Source organism: Giraffa tippelskirchi, chromosome 7, assembly GCF_054371585.1.
Source record: "Giraffa tippelskirchi isolate mGirTip1 chromosome 7, T2T-mGirTip1v1.2.pri, whole genome shotgun sequence".
Taxonomy (NCBI): Eukaryota; Metazoa; Chordata; class Mammalia; order Artiodactyla; family Giraffidae; genus Giraffa; species Giraffa tippelskirchi.
Window position 1 is genome coordinate 76,549,640 of NC_137281.1, and position 12,107 is coordinate 76,561,746.

The window sequence follows — 12,107 nt, forward strand, 5'->3', positions numbered from 1 at the left end:
GAGATGCATGTCCCAATTTTGAAGATGATTTCCTTGGAGAATACTTGAGGTATTCCTGTAGTTCTCTTGTGGTCACAGGTCAAAATATGGTATTTCTAGAGTTTTCATGTCTTGAGTTCTCTGGGTTATATATCTACTATTTGGCAGCAGCCAAATAACAGTAACTGGTTTTCAATTCTATTTCTCCTGCTTACTAGCTGTGGAATGCTGGATAAGTTATTTTATTGATGCTTTTCTGGGCCTTGGTTTCCTCATCTATAAAATTAAAACATTATATATATATATATATATATATATATACACTTACTCATGTTCACAAACATGATCATAGTTCATTGTCATGATAATCCTAAGTATTCTTGAGGTAGACAGGTACTCAGTGAATGCTTCTGAATGGTAACATTTCAGGCTGACTTCTGAGTAAACCATGTATTCTATTTCTGACCACACAATAGTAGAATGTCCACATCAGAATGTCCACACTAAAAATATATGGGGGATAAAATGGATGAATATATTTATCCATTAACAAATTAAAAGTACAATGTCACTTATTTCTGAGCTTTAAAAATAACTGATGATAAATGTTTTGACTTTGGTTAAAAAAAAAAAAAGCATCTTATTGAATGAAAAATGCTAAATATTTGCATTTGAGAGTCCACGTCCACTAGATAAGGCGGAGGGGCAGCTGTGTCAAAGGTTCCTTCCTCTCTCCTCTCTTTCTGTTGCAGAGATGAGGGGCAATTAGACTTCCTCTGCAGGACAGGTAGCACCAAACCCTGAGATCTGGATCCTGAGAGAAAAACCAGGACTTAGATGTCTAGGTTGACTGCCTGGTGGTGCTCATAAATTATGGAAGGCACAATTAATTCTTTTCTATTCCAAATACACATTATCTCTCTGTTCCCAAATGCAACTTTGTACTTTATATTTTGTTCCGCACATGGTTCCAATGGAAAATTAAATAATTTATATTTCTATGAAAACTTTTCTGACTGTAGAAAATGCCATTGTGTCAATAGCTTTTTTTCAGGCAATTTATAGTATCTCAAAAAAGATTTCAAGTGGCATGTTCAAACTCATGTGTCATCTGAGTAAGCAACTGAAAGCAGATGTTTGGATGCAAACACAAACAGACCATTCTCCTGCAGCCACTGAAAGACCACGTTGAATTCAGCTCATTAGCCTACTGTAAGTTTGAAAGGCGTCAGGTGTAAGATGTTCTTTTTTCTTCAGAGGCACATCAGTGCTAGCTTAGGACCAATGTGGCAGTTTTTTGATCTTCTTGGTACCAATTTCTTACAAGTTTCACTATAAGAGCATTTTTGTTGCAATTTCCCCCCAACTAACAGTTTATTTTTTCCAGTGTAACATTGGAAAAAGGAAACATTTTTAAAGGACACCATTTTCTATCTCTAACTAAATCATCTCTTATGAAAGTTTTCCTCTAAGACATCACTGGTGGCAAATATTTCTTTGACACTTAACACTTTCTAATGTTCAGTTTTTCCCTTGATCTCCACATCAAACCCATGAGAGGCAGGGCAAGAATTATTATCCCCATTTTGCAGATTAGGAAACTGAAGTCAGAAAGTTTTGACAGGACATTAAAAGACTTGTTCATTTTTCATTCCAGGAAAATACCTTCTTTCAATGACAAAACATCTGTTTTGGCTTCCTATGGTTTTCTTGAATTCTAAGTTATTACCGAAAAGAAACTCCAAACAAGTCAAATCCATAGTCCATGTTCTCACATAGTTAAACCTGGCTGCAACAAATACTATTTCAAAGAAGATATGAGAGTAATGAGAGTAAACTGTATTAAATGCTTTTTATGTACCAGGTTCTATATTGAGTACATCGTGTGTTTTCCCTCATTTAATCCTCCAACATGCCTAAGCAGAGAGGACCTATTATTGTTTCTATTTTATAGGTAAGGGAGATTGAGTGACTTTTCTAGAGTTAGAGGGATAATCTTGTTGAATCCAGTAACCGACCCCTCTCAGTCTGATTCCAGGTTCAGTGCTCTTAAGCAGCGCTTTCTACAAAGCTAATTCTTTGTCTCTGCTGATGAAACAAAAGAAAGTTGTCTGTAGATCTGCCTGCAGTGAATTGTTGTATGTCATGTCTACATCATGTCTTTGTCAACAAGAATTTAGTACTTCGTTGCAGTTGCAAATGCAAAATAGTACAGCCATTGAAAAATAGTTCGTCAATTTCTGTATAGGTAAACCTACATTTAACATATGATGCCACAATCTCACTTCTGGCTATTTATCCAAAAGACATGAAAACACATGTCTGTACCAAGACCTAAGTAGGAATACTCACAGCAGCATTATTCATAATAGCCCCAAACTGGAAACCTAAATGTCTATTAACTGGCGAATGGATAAACTGTGGTATATCAATACAATGGAACAGCAATAGAAAGGAAAACCTATCGATAGACCCAGTAGGATTAGATGAATCTCAACAGCATCATGCTAAATAAAAGAAGCCAGACACAGAAAACCACATTCCATATGATTCTATTTACATGGAATTCTAGAAACAAAACTATACCAACAGAAAATAAATCAGTCGTTGCCAGGAGCCAGGGGTGGCAGAGGAAACTGGCTGAAGAGGAGTTCAAAGGAACTCTTAAGGTAATGGAAATATCCTGCATCTTGATTCTTATAGTGGTTGCATGAGTTTATACATTCATCAAAATGCATCCAATGTTCTACTTTAAAGGGGTGAGTTTTATTGTGTGTAAATTATACCTCAGTTAGTTTGATGTCAAAAAAATCTAGTATTAAAAACAGGCCTCAGTCTCTACTGCTGCTGCTTTTCATAAGTATTTGTTGCCGGTTGTTGTCACAGCAAGGTTATTACAGCTCTTTTGTTCTCTCATAAAGCAACATGATGGTTTAGTCGCTAAGTCATGTCTGACTCTTGCAACCCCATATACTGTAGCCCACCAGGCTCCTCTGTCCATGGGATTTCCCAGGCAAGAATACTGGAGTGGGTTGCCATTTTCTTCTCCAGGGCATCTTCTCCACCCAGGGATCAAACTCGTGTCTCTTGCATCTCCTGCACTGCAGGCAGATTCTTTACCACTGAGCCAGCAGGGAAGCCCCCTTGCCCCTTCAGAAGAATACTACAGCTCTCTTCATTTCTTCTCTTCTCAAGTAGTCTAGCACCCCTCTCAGGGAAGAGCCTGCCTGAGGTTCAAGTCCGAAGGCCATCTGCTGCAGAATTCATTCTGGTTCTGGGAAGACCAGGCTTTCCAGGTGGCACTAGTGGTAAAGAACTCACCTGCCAATGCAGGAGACAGAAGAGATGTGGATTTGATCCCTGGGTTGGGATGATCCCCTGGAGAAGGAAATGTCAACCCACTCCAATATTCTTGCCTAGAGAATCCCACGGACAGAGGAGCCTGGTGGGCTACAGTCCACAGGGTCACAAAGAGTCGGACACGACTGAAGCGACTTAGCATGTATGTTAGGGAAATCAGTTTTTGTTCTATTCAGGCCTTCGGCTGATTGGGTGAAGCCCACCTATGTTACCGAGAGCACTCTGTTTTACTCAAAGTCAACTGATCCAAATGTTAATCTCATCTCAAAACACTCACACAGAAACATCCAGAATAATGTTGGACCACATATCTGGGCATGGTGGCTCAGCCAATTTGACACATAAAATTAACCATCATAATTTTCACTCAACTCTTTTTCTTCAACAAATTTTAAGGACAAGGAATGGAATTTTAGGCAGTGAGCTCCTCAGAACAGCATTTTCCAAATTTGGTAATGATGAGGATCCCTTAGAAAGACCTATTAAAACTGCAGATCCTTCCCCTACAGATTCTGACTCAGGAGGTCTGGGGTGATATCCAGAACTCTGTAGTTTAAATAAGCTCCCCAGGGACTTATGATCAGGCAAATATGGGCAACAGCACCATAAAACAAACCTACTTGCAACTAAGGAATCAGGCTTTCTGGTGGAATTTATATGGGCATGGGTTCAATGTCAGTTTATAATCTGAAGTTACTTTAGGGTGCACAACAAAACCATTTAAGAACCCCTTTATTAAGCAATGAATACTACTCACCTGGGTCTCCTCCTGAGGGAATCCCTCTACGATTGGTGCAACTTCAGAGGTTGATGTATTAGATGTTTCCAGCTAATATAGGGGGGCTTCCCAGGTGGCACTGTAGCAAAGAATCCAGCTACCAATGCAGGAGATACAAGAGATACAGGTTCGATCCCTGGGTTGGGAAGATCCCTTGGAGAAGTAAATGGCAACCCATTCCAGTATTCTTGCCTGGGAAATTCCATGGACAGAGGAGCCTGGTGGGCTACAGTCCAGGGGGTCGCAGAGTCAGATACAACTAAGCCCATATGCATGCAGCATTTATACGCCCATCACGGCCCTTTGCAACCATCAGTTTGGGGAAGAGTCATCGCTGTTTTCTGAGTAGCAACTTTTTCCAGCTACACACTGAAGAGATCCAACTTACACCTTCTTATGAGGCTGAACCAGTAGTCCTTCAGCATCACAAATAGGAAAAGAACTCAAAAACTAAAGGGAAAAATACATTTAATACCTTTAAAACATATTGATCTTTCTTTCTTATAATCATCATCTTCTTCTTCCTTTTTTTTTTTTTTTTTCTTAGAGAAAGGTTTAGCCTAGAGTGGAAAGGACATCAGGTAAATATCTTGAAATATATGAAGAGTGCTCATGTGAAAGAAAGGTTAGGTTTTTCCCTCTATGCTCCCAAGGGACAGAAATAGCCCCAGTGGGTGAAAGCTATTGAGAGTGGGTATTATGGGCTTGACAAAAGGAAGAACCAGTAGGGAAAATGAGGAGTTACAACCAGAGAGACTACTGTTTTCCTGCTGGCCCTGCCACTTACTAGCTGTGGGATCTTAGGCAAACAGTTAATCTGAGTTTTGTGAATTGCAAAATGGGAATGATAACACTTCCAGGGCTATGGTGAGGATTAAATGAGATATTTATAAAGCTCATGGCAGAGAACTAGGCTCATAATTGGTGCTCAATAAGTGGTAGATAACAAAAGTCAGAACAGTTAGAGCTGTGAAAGGTTTGTCTAAAGGGAGAGCCAATTTTCATCACCAGAAGAGTTCAAGCAGAGTCTCCACCCTCCTTTTACAGGTTGACAGGGATGGTGGGGTATGAGGGGTTCTAAACCTTGTACCAGTGGTTGGATTGGACAATTTTTCATGTCCTTTTCACCCTGAGCAATTTTATGTCTCTTAGAAGAGGTAGATAATACAATTTTATGCTTGCAAATAATCATTCTTTTCCTTTTGTGAAAACATTTACTCTCTCTAGGCAGCCAACCCTCAGCCTTTGGGTTTAAAAATCTGGGGACTTATGATGTGAATTTCTACTGGGAAGTTATGATATTACAGTGTTCAGTCCTATTCCACCCATTCCGCCCTTAATACCAAAGCTCAAAAATGAATCACAAAGTCACGGCAGAGTACATTCCAAAAGAGCTGGGGAAATAACTGAACCAAAGTTGTGCCTGACATGCACACTGCTTGAAGCACACTGTGTAATGTCCGGACGAGCAAGGAAACAACATTATCAGACCGTCATAGGACACTGGGACTGCAGTTTCCCCTAAATGTGTCATAAGGATGCACAAACGTCTGCAAGAATTGGAATAAAGTTAAAGGGAAATCACTGTGGTCTTCCTGTAAACCCACTGGAAACTCATGTCAGGGGTGTTCAATCAAACGTGGTACACTAAATACACACGTTTTTCTTTCTCTCTTCTGTCTGAAAAAGCACTAGTAAAGATATATTTAGCAAATACATATATATATTCCAAATTAAAGAAGATGACAGCCACTTAAAGATATAAAAATTTTGGAAGAAGTGGACATAGAAGTGACTGATAGAGCAGAGCTGAGAAAACTGAAATGTAAGAAGGTGCTGGCAGAGAGAGGCACAGCGCGAAGCTGGCCCGTTCACAGCACAGAGCCCTGGAAAGTCTCAGGAACTGGAGTGTTAGGTGTTATGGAAGATGTCAGTTAGGAATGGAAGTGAAAACAGGGGACTAGCTGACAGTTGTGCCCCATCCTTTCCCCTCCCCCACCCAGTAGGCAACTACCTCTTACTGCCACCCTCTAGTTCAGAAGCTAGATATTTATTCTCTGGAAAATGTAAACATAAGAAGTTCCCCATTCTGGGATACCAGCACATCTTAGATCTTAGGGGAGGATGGGAGGGAGATGTATTATTGAAAACAGAGGCTGAAGAAAAATCGGTGTCCCGGCACTTCCCTGGTAGCCCAGCGGCTAAGACTCCAAGCTCCCAATTCAGAGGGCCTGGGTTCCATCCCTAGTCAGGGAACTAGTTCCCACATGCCACAACTAAAAGATTCTGCATGCCACAACCAGTGTGCCACCTGGTCTCCCTAGAGCGGAACCTCACTTGTAACAAGCCCCGCCTTTGTACCTTTCAATGAGCTCTACAGTATCTCACTTAAACTTGATCATATAACTAAAGATCATCAGATACATGAGGAAAACCTTCAACCTGAGAGAGAACAAAATATACAAAGGGGGGAAAAAGAAAGGAACTTAGAGGAAATTGAGATAGTATCAAGAATTTTAAAAAGAAACAAAACAAAGCTCCTAACATCCTCAGAGAAATGGGAGATGTTGCGTCTATGAAACAGGAACTGGATGTTATAAAGGAATAGTCAGAGAATTTTTTTTAAAAACACCTTTGATGTAAACCCATGGCTGATTCATGTCAATGTATGGCAAAAACTACTACAATATTGTAAAGTAATTAGCCCCCAACTAAAATAAATAAATTTATTTAAAAAAAAAAAACACCTTTGAAAATAAAAGCCGTGACAGCTGTAATTAAAAATTCAACGGACAAATTGGAAGATAAAATCTCTTTTAGAGAGTTGATGAAAAAAGACAAAAGATAGGCAGTAAGAGAGAAAAGATTTTAAAAAAGGATAAATCCAGAAAGCTCTACCTCTGACTAACAGATGCTCAAGGAAGAGAGAAGAGAAAAATATAAGCAAAGAAAATTATTTAATAGATAGTTTTAAAAAATTTATCAGTGTATGATGGCCTTATTCGCCAGATTCAACATGCCCATTATGTGCTCAACCTAATGAATAAAAAATGTTCACCAAGTCACATCATTTTAAATTGCAGTGGGACTTACACTGGGAATAAAAATTCTAAAATTTCTAGAGAGAGAAAAAGAATTGGCAAAAAAAAAAAAAAGTGAGAATACGAGGAATGGGAAACAGAAGGGCATCAGATTTATCTACCTCAACATCAGAATCTAGACGTCAGTAGAACAGTTATCATCTTACATTAACTTCAGAATCATCAGTCAAAGGGATGTGGAATTCTGTACCTAGTCAAATTATCAAGTACAAGGGTAGGATAATGACATTTTAGACATTCTAATTTTCAAAAACTTTACATTCTAAGTGTTCTGAGGAACTACGAGAGTATTCTCCAACAAAATGAGTGAGGGAGTGAAATAAGAAAGAGGAAGATATGGGATTCAGAAAACAGGATCAGTGTAGACCTGGAAATGTGCTGCTTAGACTCTCTTCAGGAAATGACGTATTGCTCAACTGAAAGGAGTGTGGTTAGCTGACAGTCTCTCTCTGGTAGCCTTTGGGTTATGCTTCAGCTTTGAGCCAAGGTTACATTCTTCTTGTGGTGGCCCCTGGTCACTGAGCAAGATGGTAATAAAAGGACCTTGCCTTTTCTGCTATCACGGGGCCTCTCAAGAGGATACTGCACTGGAGCTCCTTGTGGGGCTTGTGGGGTTGTTGTTGGGTCTGCAATACCAATGTGACTGCTCTCCTGTCCAGCCCTACTCCTCCCTCTCCTTGTGTAGGTATTACTCCTCAATAAATCACTTAACTCAGTCTTAGTGTCTCCTCCTCAAAGAATCCAGCTAGTCCAGGACCTAATCTAGGAGAGCAGTAAAGGGCAGTCCTAGAATAATGGTTGTTCAGCAGGCCTAGAAAGCAACCAGCCCGCATTAGGGGAGAAACCCTTTAGGGTCCCAAAAGGTAATCTTCAGATTAAAAAATATATATCTGATTAGAACGACCTGTCTTTGCCATGAGGAAAATTGTTTTAAGAGGGATTTATGACAGTTTTGTGGGAGAGTCTAGAAAGATTCAGAGAAGTATTTACAAGACTAAGAAAAAGCAAAGGAAATAACTACAGATAAGACAAAAATTATAAAAGAGAAGAAATATAATTACCTTATACTACATAGCTTGGCTGAGAACATAAAAATATAAAAACTAAATGTCTCCATCAACAGATGAATGGATAAAGGAGATATGGTACACAAATACAATGAAATACTACTCATTGATAAAAAGGACCAAAATTGGGTCATCTGTAGTGGTGTGGGTGGAACTAGGGTCTGTCATACAGAGTGAAGTTAATCAGAAAGAGAAAAAGAAATATATTAATGCATATATATGGAATCTAGAAAGACGGTACTGAGGAACCTATTTTCAGGGAAGGAATAGAGACACAGACATAGAAAATGAACTTGTGGACACAATGGGGGAAGAAGAGGGTGGGATGAGTTGAGAGAGGAGCATTGCCATATATATACTACCGTGTATAAAAAAGATAGCTAGTGGGAAGCCACTGTATAGTACAGGGGGCTCAACTGGGGGCTCTGTGATGACTTAGAAGGGTGGGATGTGAGAAGGGGAGGCTCCCCACAAGAGGGAGGGGACATATATATACACACATATATACACACACATACATAGCTGATTCACCTTGTTGCACAGCAGAAACTAATACAACATTGTAAAGCAATTATACTCCAACTGAAAAAAATTTACAAACTAAATGTCAATTACATTAAAAAAATTTTGTAATGTATTGGGGGAGGGGAAGGAGGGATGGTAGTGAAAGAAAGTTCAGTCCCCATTCTACCATTGATTAGAAAGTCAACAGATAATGTGGGTATGTCTAAAACTGACATGCCTATGATAGCAGTGTACATATGACAAATATCAGGAAAAACCACTGAAAGAATTCAGAACTGTCAATTCTGGGAAATGGGACTGGAGTGGAAAGTGGAGGAGTGCTGTTTTCCTTTACAAATCTTGTGATATAATTTAACTTTGTGCATGTAGACCAAAAAAAAATGTATTTACAAAAAGAAAGAAGATTCAGAGGCAGGAAATTGAAACCTCATCAACAGGCGATGTTCCCAGCAGGAATCTGCAGAAATGATTGAGAGGAGAATGGTGGGAGGAATATTGCAGTCTGAAATTTCCCTGGTCCCAGGACTCATCCCCTAGGATGTGTGATGGTTGCAAGGTCTCCTCCTCCAAGAATCTGATTCTTTATAAGCTGAGAGCCCCTGATCAGAAAGTCCTTCCTCCATTAACTACCTCCTGGTTTATCAAAGTTGAAATTTCCTGGCCTATTCATGGATGTTATTGATCCTGGCTGGAATTTTTATTTATTGCAAGAAAAGACAAAGAAATAATTATTGACCTGCTGGATAGGAAAAATGAGACTATGATAATAAAAGTGGAGGAAATACAACTCAGTGAGCTACTTTTGTCAGAAAATACTTTTAACCTGCTTTCCAGTGGTCAGTGTGATAAAGGGTATTGAGGAAGGCTGGGACAGAGATTTAAAAGCAGGTTGCAGGAGGAAACTTCCAGCAGGTCAGGATAAGGAAGAACCTTTGTGTTTGTTCCCCATACTGATGAACAGATTGTCCTAAGGAGATTGGGGATGGTGGTGGTGTTTGCTCAAGATAAGGCATAATGAAGGAAGCCAGAGAGAGGTTATATAAAAACAGCAGAGAGATGGAGAAATGCATGAAAGTCATCTTAAATGAGGACTCTCAGAAGAAAGAGATCACATAGGGGGGAGGGGTGCTCAGAGGTGACGTGGTGTGGATGCTCTGATTTGCAACTCACTCTAATCTGAAGGGTGATTTGGGGAAAACCCCAGTGGCTCAGTGGTAAAGAATTGCCTGCAATGCAGGAGTCACAAGAGATGTATGTTCAGTTGCTGGGGTCAGGAAGGTCCCCTGGAGAAGGAAATGGCAACCCATTGCAGTATTCTTGCCTGGAGAATCCCATGGATGGAGGAGCCTGGTGGGCTACAGTCCACGGGGTCACAAAGAGTCGGACATGACTGAAGTGACTTAGCACACACACAGCAAAGGAGATATTAGCAAATAAGTTAGGTTTTGAGCTGAGTTTTTGGGGGAAGGCATAAAATTAATGGTGACTCTGCACTCTTTTCTTTTGAAAATATTTAAATTTCTTTTACCTTTGGTAGATTTTTATGAATTTAATTATAGGTTCACAGGAAGTTACAAAGATAGAATAAAAGAGGTTCCATGTCTCTTGTCACCCAGGTTCTCTCAATGGCTACATCTTAGGTAATTATAGCAGCAGAATCATGAAAGTTACATTAATACAATGCATATGTGTGTGTGTGTGTGTGTGTGTGTGTGTATGTATATATATATCCCCTGGAGAAGGGCAAGGCAATGCCTTCCAATATTCTTGCCTGGAGAATCCCAGGGACAGAGGAGCCTGGTGGGCTACAATCGATGGGGTCATAAAGAGTCAGACACGACTGAAGCTTCTTAAAACACACACATACTCATATATATATATATATATATATATATATATATAGTTTCATTCCATTGTAACATATACATGGATTTATGAGGCCATCATAACAATCAAGATACTGAATATTCCACCACTAAAAAGATCTCCTTCTGACTACCCACCTCTTCTTTTCCTCCTACTCTGTTGCAGTCTCACTACCCCTCTCTCCCCACCATTCCTAACCTCTTTCAACCACCATATGTTCTCTACAATTTTGTCACTTTGAGAATATAAATAATTATGATACATGATGTTTTAAAGAACTTTTTATTTTGTATTAGGGTATAGCTGATTAACAGTGTCATGATAGTTTCAGGTGGACAGCAAAGGGACTCAGTCATACATATACATGCATCCATTCTTCCCCAAACAACCCTTCCATCCAGGCTGCCACAATATGTGACATTTTATGATTGGATTTTTTTTCACTCATCACAATAGCTCTGAGGTCCATCCAAGTCTTTATATTTATCAATAATTAAACACAATAGCAAGGAGAGATAAGAAAGCCTTCCTCAGCGATCAATGCAAAGAAATAGAGGAAAACAACAGATTGGGAAAGACTAGAGACCTCTTCAAGAAAATTAGAGATACGAAGGGAACATTTCATGCAGAGATGGGCTCGATAAAGGACAGAAATGGTATGGACCTAACAGAAGCAGAAGATATTAAGAAGAGGTGGCAAGAATACACAGAAGAACTGTACAAAAAAGATCTTCATGACCCAGATAATCACGATGGTGTGATCACTCACCTAGCGCCAGACATCCTGGAATGTGAAGTCAAGTGGGCCTTAGAAAGCATCACTATGAACAAAGCTAGTGGAGGTGATGGAATTCCAGTTGAGCTATTTCAAATCCTCAAAGATGATGCTGTGAAAGTGCTGCACTCAATATGTCAGCAAATCTGGAAAACTCAGCAGTGGCCACAGGACGGGAAAAGGTCAGTTTACGTTCCAATCCCAAAGAAAGGCAATGCCAAAGAATGTTCAAACTACCACACAATTGCACTCATCTCACACGCTAGTAAAGTAATGCTCAAAATTCTCCAAGCCAGGCTTCAGCAATACGTGAACCGTGAATTTCCAGATGTTCAAGCTGTTTTTAGAAAAGGCAGAGGAACCAGAGATCAAATTGACAACATCTGATGGATCATCGAAAAAGCAAGAGAGTTCCAGAAAAACATCTATTTCTGTTTTATTGACTATGCCAAAGCCTTTGACTGTGTGGATCACAATAAACTGTGGACAATTCTGAAAGAGATGGGAATACCAGACCATCTGACCTGTCTCTTGAGAAACCTGTACGCAGGTCAGGAAGCAACAGTTAGAACTGGACATGGAACAACAGACTGGCTCCAAATAGGAAAAGGAGTATGTCAAGGCTGTATATTGTCACCCTGCTTATTTAACTTATA

The 12,107-nt window shown here is 39.7% G+C and overlaps 1 protein-coding gene across 2 annotated transcripts in view; it reads right to left on the reverse strand.

Annotated features, from left to right (window-relative positions):
• LHFPL2 (LHFPL tetraspan subfamily member 2) overlaps positions 1 to 12,107 on the reverse strand; it is a 279,198-nt gene that overhangs the window by 195,516 nt on the left and 71,575 nt on the right. Inside the window, exon 1 of one of the 2 annotated variants that reach the window (XM_081505988.1) lies at positions 308 to 427. The exons of the other annotated variant lie outside the window; for it this stretch is intronic. The gene's annotated coding sequence lies outside the window, so the exon portion shown is untranslated. Of the gene's footprint in view, positions 1 to 307; positions 428 to 12,107 lie in introns of those variants that run through there. 2 annotated transcript variants of the gene reach the window in all.